This window comes from Vicugna pacos, chromosome 29 (assembly GCF_048564905.1).
Source record: "Vicugna pacos chromosome 29, VicPac4, whole genome shotgun sequence".
NCBI classification, from domain to species: domain Eukaryota; kingdom Metazoa; phylum Chordata; class Mammalia; order Artiodactyla; family Camelidae; genus Vicugna; species Vicugna pacos.
This window is the reverse complement of record NC_133015.1, coordinates 14855237-14869163: the sequence shown is the minus strand read 5'-3', so window position 1 is coordinate 14869163 and position 13927 is coordinate 14855237.

The following is a 13927-nucleotide window of genomic DNA, read 5'->3' as shown; positions in this document are numbered from 1 at the left end:
GACAGCCCGAAACACTGCTCGGAGACGATCAGATTTACAAGGTAGTTGTAACAGCCCATACTTTTGTCATGATTTTCTTTATAGTGATGCCAATTATAATTGGGGGATTCGGGAACTGACTTGTTCTTATGATGACTGGGGCCCCAGATATAGCGTTCCCTCATATGAACAATGAGTTTCTGGCTGCTTCCACCCTCATTCTTGCTGCTACTAGTGTCATCTATAGTTGAAGCAGGCGCAGGCACTGGCTGGACTGTCTACCCTCCCCTAGCCAGGAATCTAGCCCATGCAGGTACCTCTGTTGACCTGACTATTTTTTTCCTGCATCTGGCAAGGGTATCTTCAATTTGAGGCGCCATTAATTTCATCACTACCATTATTAAAATAAAACCGCCTGCTATATCCCAATATCAGACCCCTTTATTTGTCTGATCTGTCCTAATTACAGCCATCCTCTGACTACTATCACTCCCAGTATTAGCCACTGGCATCACAATGTTGCTAACAGACCGCAACTTGAACACAACCTTTTTTGACCCTGCAGGGGGAGGGGATCCAATCCTGTACCAACACTTATTTTGATTCTTTGGCCATCCAGAGACCTATATTCTTATTCTGCCCGGCTTTGGAATAATCTCTCACATTGTGACCTACTATTCTGGAAAAAAGGAGCCCTTTGGTTACATGGGGATAGTATGAGCCATGATGTCTATTGGCTTCTTAGGCTTTATTGTATGAGCCTACCACATATTCACAGTAGGCATGGACGTGGACACACGTGCTTACTTCACATCCGCTACAATAATTATTGCAATCAGAACAGGAGTAAAAGTATTTAGCTGATTAGCAATGCTTTACGGGGGCAGTATCAAGTGATCCCCTGCTATATTATGAGCCCTAGGGTTCATTTTCCTATTCACTGTAGGGGGTCTAACAGGAATTGTCCTAGCCAACTCATCCTTGGATATTGTTCTCCATGATACATACTATGTAGTTGCCCACTTCCACTACGTCCTGTCTATGGGGGCCGTGTTTGCCATTATAGGAGGATTTGTGCACTGATTCCCCCTATTCTCCGGGTACACAATCGATGACGCATGAGCAAAAATTCACTTCGCAATTATATTTGTAGGTGTAAATATAACTTTCTTCCCACAGCATTTTCTGGGCTTCCCTGGAATGCCTCGACGCTACTCCGACTACCCAGATGCCTACACGACGAGAAATACTGTCTCATCTATAGGCGCTTTTATTTCCTTGACAGCAGTTATGTTAATAGTCTTTATTGTGTGAGAGGCATTCACATCGAATTGAGAAGTTACCACAGTAGAGGTAACAACCACTAACTTAGAGAAGGTTGCAGGGATGTCTGCCACCCTACCACACATTTGAAGAGCCAGCTTCTATTAGTCTGAAATAAGAAGGAAGGAATCGAACCCTCTTCAATTGGTTTTAAGCCAACCCCATAGCCACTACGACTTTCTCGATCTAGAGATATTAGTAAAATTTACATAACTTTGTCAAGGTTAAATTATAGGTGGGAGCCCTGTACATCTCTATGGCTTATCCTTTTCAGCTAGGCTTCCAAGATGCTACATCGCCTATTATAGAGGAACTACTATATTTTCATGATCACGCCTTGATGGTTGTATTTTTAATTAGCTCATTAGTTTTATAGATCATCACACTTATGCTGACAACCAAGTTAATGCACACAAGCACTATAGATGCGCAGGAGGTTGACACAATCTGAACTATTTTACCGGCTATCATCCTAATTACAATTGCTCTCCCATCACTATGAATTCTTTACATGATGGATGAAATTAATAATCCTGTTCTGACCATTAGAACAATCGGCCATCAGTGATACTGAAGTTACGAATATACGGATTATGAAGATCTAAACTTTGACTCCTACATAGTCCCAACATCAGACCTAAAACCAGGCAAACTGCGATCATTGGAAGTAGACAACTGAGTTGTTTTGCCAATAGAAATAACTACCCGGATATTAGTCACCTCTGAAGATGTACTACACTCATGAGCAGTCCCTTCTCTAGGACTGAAAACGGATGCAGTCCCTGGGCGCTTAAATCAAAATACATTAATGTCAACATGGCCCGGACTCTTCTATGGACAATGCTCAGAAATTTGTGGATCAAACCACAGCTTTATGCCCATTGTCCTTGAAATGGTGCCACTAAAATACTTTGAGGAGTGATCTAAGTCTATGTTATAAATTCATTAAGAAGCTAATTAGCATTAACCTTTTAAGTTAAAGAATGAGAGTCATAGACCTCTCCTTAATGATATGCCTCAACTAGACACATCAACGTGATTTATCGCTATCCTATCAAGACTTCTGACCTTATTTGTCCTATTCCAATTAAAACTTTCCAAACACAGCTACTCATCAAATCCTGAGTCTAAGTCCAGCAAAACATACAAACAAAACACCCCCTGAGAAACAAAATGAATGAAATTTATTTGCGTCTTTCATTGCCCCAACAATAATAGGAATCCCTATCATTATTATCATTATATTCCCAAGTACATTGCTCCCTACCCCTACCCGGCTAATTAATAACCGGCTCATCTCCATCCAACACTGACTAGTCCAACTTACATCAAAGCAAATAATGGCTATTCACAATCATAAGGGACAGACCTGGTCCTTAATGCTAATATCCCTAATCATGTTCATCGGAACTACTAATCTTCTAGGACTCCTTCCACATTCGTTTACCCCTACTACACAGTTATCAATAAATCTGGGAATGGCGGTCCCCTTGTGGGCTGGGACTGTGGTTACTGGCTTTTGCAAGAAAACAAAAGCCTCACAAGCACACTTCCTTCCCCAAGGAACACTGACAGCGCTAATTCCTATACTAGTAGTTACTGAGACCATTAGTTTATTTATTCAACCCGTAGCACTAGCGGTGCAGCTGACAGCCAATATTACAGCAGGCCATTTATTAATATACCTAATTGGAGGAGCCACCCTAGCACTAAAAAGCATCAATATGCCAACAGCTCTTATCACATTTACTGTTCTGGTCTTACTAACAATTCTTGAATTTGCTGTCGCCCTTATTCAGGCCGATGTATTTACTCTAGTAATGAGCCTGTACCTGCTCAATAATACTTAATGACCCACCAAGGCCACGCATACCACTTAATAAACCCCAGCCCTTGGCCCCTTACGGGTGCCCTATCGACCCGTCTAATAACATCCGGCCTAACTATACGATTCCACTTCAACTCAGGCCTCCTATTGTCGCTAGGCCTAATTACAAATGTACTAACAATACACCAACGATGACGAGACATTACCTGAGAAAGCACATTCCAAGGACACCACACCCCGGCTGTCCAAAAAGCCTTAAGACATGGGATGGTCCTCTTTATTATTTCAGAGGTTTTACTCTTTACCGGGTTTTTCTGAGCCTTTTATCACTCAAGCCTCGCCCCCACTCCCGAACTAGGTGTATGCTGCCCCCAACAGGTATTCATCCCCTAAATCCACTGGAAGTCCCCATCCTCAGCACTTCTGTCCTGTTGGCCTCTGGAGTATCGATTACCTGAGGCCTCCATAGCCTAACAGATGGCAACCGGGCACACATGCTGGAAGCCCTGTCTATTACGATCGCCTTAGAGGTATACTTCACACTACTTCAGGCCTCAAGAGTATTATGAGGCACCTTTCACAATCTCAGACAGCGTCTATGGACCCACCTTTTTTGTGGCCACTGGATTTCACGGCCTACATGTCATTATTGGGTCTACTTTTCCAGCCGTGTGCTTTCTGTGACAACTAAAACTCCACTTCACATCTAGCCACCATTTCGGGTTTGAAACTGCTGCTTGATATTGACATTGCATAGATGTCGTGTGACTGTTCTTTTATGTCTCTGTCTATTGATGAGGATCTTGTCCTTTTAGTATTAATTAGTACAACTGACTTCCAATCAGTTAAATTTGGAAAGTCCCGAAAAAGGATAATTAACCTCATACTAGCCTTGCTTACAAATACTGTCCTAGCATCACTTCTAGTACTAATTGCATTCTGACTCCCTCAGCTAAACGTTTATGCAGAAAAAACAAGTCCCTATGAATGTGGATTTGACCCTATAGGGTCAGCACGCTTACCTTTTTCTATAAAATTTTTCCTAATCGCTATTACATTTCTTCTCTTTGATCTAGAAATTGCACTCCTCTTACCTCTGCCATGAGCATCCCAAACTATTTATATACCATGCTAGCTATAGCTCTTCTCCTCATCTCATTATTGGCAATTAGCCTCACCTACAAATGAACCCAAAGGGGGCTAGAATGCACTGAATATGATAATCAGTTTAAATAAGATTAATGATTTTGACTCATTAGATTGTGATTAAATTCATAATTATCAAATGTCTTTAGTGTATTATGAATATCATCCTGGCACTTATTATACCCCTTGTTGGCTTTTAATAATATATTGATCTCATTTAATATCCTCCTTACTCTGCCTAGGGGGTGTAATACTCTCACTCTTTGTATTAGCATCCCTTATAATTCTAAATACACACCTCACCCTGGCCACCATAATACCTATTATTCTCCTGGTATTCACGGCATGCGAAGCCACACTGGGCCTAGCCTTGTTAGTGATAATCTCAAACACATATGGTACAGATTATGTACAAAATCTTTACCTTTTACAATGCTAAAAGTCATTTTACCCTCCATTATACTAATTCCCCTAACTTGGTTGTCAAAAAACAGCATAATCTGAATTAATTCCACTAGGCACAGCCTACTAATTAGCCTTATCGGCCTCTTCCTACTCAACCAGTGTAGCAACAACAGCACCAACTTCTCACTTATGTTCTTTTCAGATTCCCTATCAGCACCCTTACTAGCCCTAACAACATGACTATTGCCTCTAATGCTTATCGCCAGCCAATCCCACCTATCTAAAGAGCCTGTAACACGAAAAAAACCATGTATTACACTATACTGGTTCTACTCCAAGCTTTCCTAATCATGACATTCACTGCATCAGAACTAATTATGTTTTATGTATTGTTTGAAGCAACCCTAGTCCCCACTTTGATCATTATTACCCGATGAGGTAACCAAACGGAGCGACTAAACGCAGGCTCTTATCTTATGTTTTATACACTAGCAGGGTCCTTACCACTTTTGGTTGCACTTGTTTATATTCAAAACACAACGGGCTCCCTAAATTTCCTAATCATGCAATACTGAACTACTGTGGCTAGCATGCATAATAGCTTTCATGGTGAAAATACCCGTGTATGGACTACATCTCTAACTCCCTAAAGCCCATGTAGAGGCCCCAGTTGCAGGGTCTATAGTCCTAGCTGCAGTTTTACTCAAACTAGGGGGCTACGGCATGCTACAAATCACAGCTATCCTAAATCCTCTAACAGAGTACATAGCATACCCGTTCTTAATGTTGTCACTCTGAGACATACTTACGACTAGCTCCATCTGCTTACGCCAGACTGACCTCAAATCACTCACTGCATACTCCTCGGTTAGCCACATAGCCCTGGTTATTGTAGCTATTTCAATTCAAACGCCTTGAAGTTACATGGGAGCCACCATCCTTATAGACGCCCAGGGACTCACGTCCTCCATACTCTTCTGCCTGGCTAACACAAACTACGAGTGCACCCATAGCCGGACAACAATTCTAGCATGGGGCTTACAAACATTTCTTCCATTAATGGCAATATGATGACTGCTAGCAAGCCTTACTAACTTGGCCCTGCCCCCCCCAGACAAGCTAATCGGGGAACTATTTGTAATTATATCTTCATTTTCATGATCTAATATCACAATCATTTTAATAGGGGCCAATGTGATAAATTACAGCTCTATACTCCCTATACATGCTCATTATAACACAATGGGGCAAATATATTTATCATATTAGTAACATCAAACTGACATTCACACGAGAAAACTCCCTCATGGCCCTGCACATGCTACGCCCACTAATACTATCACTTAACCCTAAGATCATCATGGGCTTCATGTACTGTAAATATAATTTATGAAAAACACTAGATTGTGGATCTAGCAATAAGAGATGAGAACTCTTTACTTACCGAAAAAGCATGCAAGAACTGCTAATTCATGCTACCATATCTAACAGTATGGCTTTTTCAAACTTTTAAAGGATAGAAGTAATCCGTTGGTCTTAGGACCCAAAACACTGGTGCAACTCCAAATAAAAGTAATAAACATATTTGCAGCCTTCACATTACTCACACTATTTATACTCATGCTACCAATCATTGTAACAACCTTCAGCATTTATAAAAGCAAAATATATGCCCTGTACATAAGAAACATTATTGCATGTAGCTTCACTGTAAGTTTAGTCCCAGCCATAATATTTATCCACTCAGGACAAGAAATGATTATCTCAAACTGACACTGAATCACAATTCACACCCTAAAATTATCACTTAGCTTCAAAATAGATTATTTCTCAATGATATTTGTGCCAGTCGCACTATTCGTGACATGATCCATTATAGAATTTAATATGATACATACGCTCTGACCGCAACATTAATAAATTCTTGAAATACCTGCTCCTCTTCCTTATCACAATTCTAATCCTCGTTATCGCTAACAACCTCTTTCAACTATTTATTGGCTGAGAGGGGGTGAGAATTATATCTTTCTTATTAACTGGATGATGACATGGCCAAGCAGACGCAAACACAGCAGCCTTGCAAGCAATCCTATACAAAAGCATTGGGGATATTGGATTTGTAGCATCCATGGCCTGGTTCCTAACTAATCCAAACACATGAGAACTTCAACAAATCTTTATGCTTAAACAGGGCCACCCCAATATGCCACTAATGGGCCTTCTTCTAGCTGCGGCTGGAAAATCTGCCCAATTTGGCCTACACCCCTGATTACCCTCTGCAATAGGAGGCCCCACTCCTGTATCTGCCCTACTACACTCAAGCACGATAGTTGTAGCAGGGGTTTTCCTACTCATTCGATTTTACCCCCTAATAGAAAACAACAAAACAATTAAAACTATGACACTATGCCTAGGTGCAATCACCACACTATTCACAGCAATTTGTGCACTGACACAAAATGACATTAAGAAGATTGTCGCCTTTTCCACCTCAAGCCAGCTGGGTCTCATGATAGTAACAAATGGCATTAAATCAACCCCACCTGGCATTTCTACACATCTGCACACATGCTTTTTTCAAGGCCATACCATTCATGTGCTTGGGCTCCATCATTCACAGCCTGAATGACGAACAAGACATTCGAAAAATAGGGGGTCTCTTCAAAGCCATACCTTTCGCCACCACAGCCCTCATTGTTGGCAGCCTGGCCCTAACCAGAATCCCGTGCCTCACAGGATTCTACTTCAAGGACATAATTATTGAGGCTCCCAACACGTCGTATACCAACGCCTGAGCCCTTCTTACTACTACTCTGATTGCCACATCCCTTACAGCTGTCTATAGCACTCGCATCATCTTATATGCCCTCTTAGGTCAACCCCACTTTCCTGCATTAGTTCTAATTAACGAAAATAATCCCCTCCTTATTAACTCCATCAAACGTCTACTGATTGGGAGCATCTTTGCTGGATTCTTTATGTCCAACAATATTCCCCCCATGACAATTCCCCAAATAACAATGCCCCCCCACCTAAAATTAACCGCCCTTGCAGTGACAATCTCAGGCTTCGTCCTAGCAATAGACATTAATATCGTAACACAGAACCTAAAATTTACCCAGCCCTCAAAGGTATTTAAATTCTCCAACCTCCTGGGTTTCTTCCCTATTCTCATACACTGACTGATTCCCTACCTAAACCTCTCGATAAGCCAAAAATCAGCATCCCTACCACTAGACCTAGTCTGACTATAGGCTGTCCTGCCAAAAACTATTTCCCTCATACCAGTGAAGGCTTCTACACTAGTATCTGACCACAAAGGACTCATTAAGCTACACTTCCTCTCATTTATTACCCTGGCCCTGATCATAGCCCTGTTTAATTACCCCACATAATCTCTATAATAACAACCACACAACAAACAGGGATCAACCAGTAACAATCAGCAATCAAGTATCATAACTGTACAGAGCGGCAATCCCCATTGCCTCCTCACTAAAAAACCCAGAATCCCCTGCATCATAAATAACTCAGTCCCCTAGCTCATTCAACTTAAAAACAACTGCCACCTCCCCTCCTTTTAGTACATAAATGACCGTAACTATTTCCACCATTAAACCAAAGACAAAACCCCTAAACACTGTTTTATTAGAGGCCCAGACTTCAGGGTACTGCTCCATAGCTATGGCTGTAGTATAGCCAAATACCACTAGTATCCCTCCCAAATAAATCAAAACTACTATTAGACCTAAGAAAGACCCCCCCAAAACTTAATACAATGCCACAACTCACCCCATCACTTACAATTAACCCTACTCCCCCATAAATCGGAGAAGGCTTAGAAGAAAAACTAACAAAGCCAGTCACAAAAATAATACTCAGAATAAATACAATGTATGTCATCATATATTCCTACCATGGACTCAAACCACAACTAATGACATGAAAAATCATCGTTGTAATTTAACTACAAGAACCCTAATGACCAACATCCGAAAATCACACCCGCTACTGAAAATTATCAACAACGCAGTCATTGATCTCCCAGCCCCCTCCAATATTGCATCCTGATGAAACTTTGGCCCCTTACTAGGAGTCTGCCTCATCATGCAAATCCTAACGGGACTCTTCCTAGCGATAAACTATACATCAGACACAGCAACCGCCTTTTCTTCAGTTCCACATATTTGCCGAGACATAAATTATGGCTGAATCATCCGGTACCTACATGCTAACGGGGCCTCTATATTCTTTCTTTGCTTATATATTCACGTAGGCCGAGGGCTTTACTATGGCTCATATGCTTTCCTAGAAACTTGAAATATCGGAATTATCTTGTTATTTGCGGTAATAGCAACAGCCTTCATAGGCTATGTCCTCCCCTGAGGACAAATTCATTTTGAGGAGCAACAGTAATCACCAACCTACTTCCAGCAATCCCACACATCGGCACAACACTGGTAGAGTGAATTTGAGGGGGCTTCTCTGTAGACAAAGCCACTCTAACACGATTCTTTGCCTTCCACTTTATTCTGCCCTTCATCACCACAGCCTTGGAAGGAGTACACCTATTATTTCTACACGAAACGGGCTCTAATAACCCGACTGGATTCTCCTCAGATACAGACAAAATCCCGTTCCACCCATACTATACAATTAAAGACATTTTCGGTGTCTTACTGCTAGTCCTAGCCCGACTTATCCTCGTACTATTCTCACCAGACCTATTAGGAGACCCCGAAAATTATACCCCAGCCAACCCCCTCAACACACTGCTGCATATTAAGCCAGAACAGTATTTTTTATTCACATACGCCATCTTACGGTCAATTCCTAATAAACCAGGGGGTGTCTTGGCCCTAGTACTCTCAATCCTAGTTCTAGCACTAATCCCAGTACTACACACATCAAAACAACGAAGTATAATATTCCGCCCCATCAGCCAGTGCTTATTCTGAATCCTACTGGCTGACCTATTAACCTTGACCTGAATTAGAGGACAACCTGTTGAGCCCCCTTTCATTACGATTAGCCAAGTAGCATCTACCCTGTACTTCTCCTTAATCTTAATTTTAAATGCCAGAAGCAGGAATCATTGAGAACCGCCTCCTAAAGTGAAGAGTCGTTGTAGCATATTGATTACGCTGGTCTTGTAAACCATTAAAGGAGGACCATGTCCTCCTTAAGACACAGGAAAGAGGCCAAAGCCCCACCACCAGCACCCAAACCTAGAATTCTTATTAAACTACTCCCTGACCGCACACCACAGAAGCTGAAAGTCCTTGAGTACAATACTACTACTAAAAACAACATCATGTCTCAGGTACATGTATTTTTCCAATACTTACATGTCACAGCATGCGAAGCTGTAACCCTGAAAATCGCGTAAGACCGAACCTAAGCCTCACACAGAAACTAGGCCGAACTGTAAACGTATCCCTAACCCTGAACATACCTCTATTCTTCAACCTAGTCCAACATTCTATATAGTATCATGGCCCAGGCCTCACCTACCCAGCTCTCCCTTTCCACCTCCCCAGTGCAGCCAAGGCCTCAATCACGAGCTACCCGACATGGGCGCCCCGACCAGCGCCCCCTTACCTGCCAGGCGACAGCAGCAGAGGCGAAGGCACGCGGTGGCCCGGACCCAAAGCCATGTTCTTCCTCGGGGAGCCGGCCCAGGAGCACCCGTCTCCGGCTCAGCTTCCACACGCTCTGGGCGGGCTCCTGCGTCCGTCCACAAGTGTGTATCCGTGGGTGCGGTGCCCTCAGCTCCTCCTGCGGGTACAGCAGACGCTGCGGCTGGGGCTCCTGAGCTGCAGGACGCTACGAGTGGGGCCGAGCCAGGCTATGTGGGGCTCCGCAGTGCGACGGTGGGGAGGTGGGGCTGCCCCGCCCCATTGCCCAGGATTGGCTGCCCATGTCTCCGACCCCAACCTGGTCCCGGCACCCTTTTAGAACCACTACCCTTCCAGGGCGAGGCCACACACCCCAAAGTCCCACTCCCCACGCTCGCCGCCACACAAACCCCCCAGCCCTGTCATGGCCCTCGCACCCCCCAGCCAGGCCTGATCCCGGATCAGACCCACAATACACGGAACAAAGAAAACAAAAAATAAATGAGAGAAAGAAACAAAAGAAAGACAACAAGAGAAAAGACAAGGACAAATGAGCATAAATGCAACATAGAAACAGACTCATAGTCATAGAGTACAAACTTGTGTAAACCAGATTGGATGGGAGTGGGAGAGGATGAACTGGGAGCTCTGAACTTACAGATACTGACAGGTATATAAAGAATAGGTAACAAGATTATACCGTATAGCACTGGGAAATATATGCAAGATCTTGTGGTGGCTGATGTTGAAAGAGTATGCAACAATGACCATATGTATGTTCATGTATAACTGAAAAATTGTGCTCTACACTGGAAATTGACACAACATTGTAAACTGACTATAACTCAATAAAATAAAATTGAAAAATAAGTGAAGAAAGGACAATAAAATCATACATCGACCATCAGTCATCCACATGGGAAAAATACAATCCTTCTCTTGATCTCTTTACAAAAATACATCCGATACATTAAAAGCCTAAATGTCAAGGCCCAAACCATGAAACTCATATAAGGGGACATCCTTTATGCTATTAAAGTAGGAAGGGAAATAAAAGGCACACACATAAAATTTTCACTTTAAAGGAAAAGACTGAGGTAGCCCAATTGCAATAGAGGAGAACAGATCTGACTCTATACTGGATCTGTTCCTTTAAGTTTTAACCACTGCGCCCTGTTTTCTAGGCTTCTTGCTGGCTCTGCTCCTTTTATGCAACAGTTGCCTTTAGCCTGAAACAAACAGGAGAGCCTATTCATGGGTCTCTGCCCTTTAAGGATATTGACACGTCTGCACTGAAACAAAGATAAAAAGTTGCAATAGAGAAACTAACCTTTCTTTTGTTGGAGGTTTACAGAGACACCATGGCCTGATCCACACTGAGGGCTGCAAAAACAAACAATTCCTATAGCATGAAGTTTGTGACAACCAACCACACCCCCCTCCCATTATTTTGTAGGAAGGGAGCCTGTATTCTAAATGGAGCAGAACGGTTCCCAAGACATTAGCCTGCCATCCTCTCGGTCTGCCAGCTTGCCGAATAAAGTCACTATTCCTTGTCCTAACACCTTACACCTCCTGAATTACTGGCCTACTGTGCACCGAGCAGAACAAGCTTTGACTTGGTAACACTATGAATCCATTTTACACATGAACAGACTGAGGCACAGACAAATCAAGGAACTTCCCAAGATCACACAGCCAGTAAGTTGGATTCCTGGGGTTCGAGCACTGGCCATCTGGCTCAAGGCTCAATGCTCTCAACCACTTACAGTTTTGGAAAACAGGACAGGATCAGAGCCAACCCAGACTTCCAACTCAGAGGGTGCCATTCCTGGGGTCACAGCCCTACGGCCTAGCACCTCCTGCTGTCCTGCACAAACGCCTCCCTGCCCTGTAGTCCCAGACACAAATCTGCCAAGAGCCAGGTAGATAACTTAAGATGCACGAACCAGACCCCGGGCTACAGGGTGGGGTGGGGACTGCGTGAACTGGAAGATACTCCCCCCCACTATAGATGGCAGCCACCACTAATCTAAAGGCAAGTGTGAATTACATGCCTGTCATTGCCACATCTTCTGCTTGTTCAAGACTAATCAGAAGTTGAGACCTTTATATGGCATCTTGGGTTATAAATGCTGGCAGCAGATTGACATTGTGAAATGCTGTTACCTCAAAACCTATCTGTGAGCCCAAGTCTGATTAGGGCCCCCCTCCCCACCTCAACTTGTAACCTTGATAATAAACAAAAGGAACTGAACTAAATCCACAATCTTGGAAGCAGAAAACGGGTAAGTTCAGTGTTCTCCGCCTCCTGACTGGGAGGAAGCCCCAGGCACCCAAAATCAGCGGTTTCCGGTCCCAGGGCCCTGACACAGCTGAGAAAGGGGTCCTCACTCTTCCTGTCCCCTATCTGGGCATGCAGGGACATGGAACCTGGGGATGAACCCATTCTGGATCCTACTATGTTCCACGTTAAGTGCCAAAGGCCACAAAACCTCCACGTCACACCCTTCCCTGCCCAACTGACTTCCATTTGTCTCTGAATGTTGTCCACCAGGGTCTCGACGGAACTCGCGATGTTCCAGGGGGCCTCCTGGGTGCTGACCTGGATCAAGCTCCGGCCACAGAGTGTACACACCTCTTTCTAAGTGACGTGAGGGCAGCAAAGGGACACTTAGGGAGCTTTGGAAAATGGTGGCACAAAGGTCCGACGCTAGATCCCAAAGCTCACAATCCTAGACCAAGGATGCTGCCAGGACTCGTGGGTATTACTTGGTCCACAGAAGGTACTATGAACTGGTAGGACACTTACCACGTTATTTCCCTTCTTTGGTCCAGATGCCACCCCTAGCCCTGCCTGGGAAAGCTTCTCTGCTCACCTTGTGAGCTGGGGCCCATGGGGAAATCCTTGGTCTCTTCAGAAGCCTTGCTCATGACCAGCCCCTTGACGAGTGTGCGGATGGAATCCCCCTGGTCCGTACGAAGCTCTGGTCAGTCTGGCCCCCCAGGGTCCCGCGGTACCTGCCATGGCTCCTGGCTTGTGGGTTCTCACAGAGGGGATGGGAAGAACTCAAGGTCAGGCCAGGGTTGGGACACAGGTCCTACCTGGTTGGAGAGATGCTCCAGGCAGCCGTGAAGCTTGTCCTGCTTGTCCGATGGGATCCTCATGGCACAGGGCAGCTCGTCGCCTGGCACAAGGAAGAAACCAGCGCCATCAGCTATTCCTACCTCATGTCACACCTTCCCAGCCTCTTTCCCAGGAAAGCAACATAGCAACAGAGCTCCACAACCCACAGCGTGTTTGAGCTCTGGAAGACCCCGGCCTGGCTGTGTGACACTGCACAATTCACTTGACCTCTCTGAGCCTCCGTTTCTTCATCTGCAAAATGGGCACAGGAACTAAAACATTACACAATTTTAAGTCATCATGGAACTTTCCACTCTACAAATAAGGAGACAAAGGGAAAGAACTACATCCCAAGTCCCCTATTCATTCCCAGCGTTACTAAAGAAAAAGAACAAAGCTGGAGAAATAAGCCACCCAGAATTCAGACAGTACTACAGACCTATGATCAAAACAGCATGGGATTCCTACGAAAACGGACATATGGATCAGTGGGACAGAAAT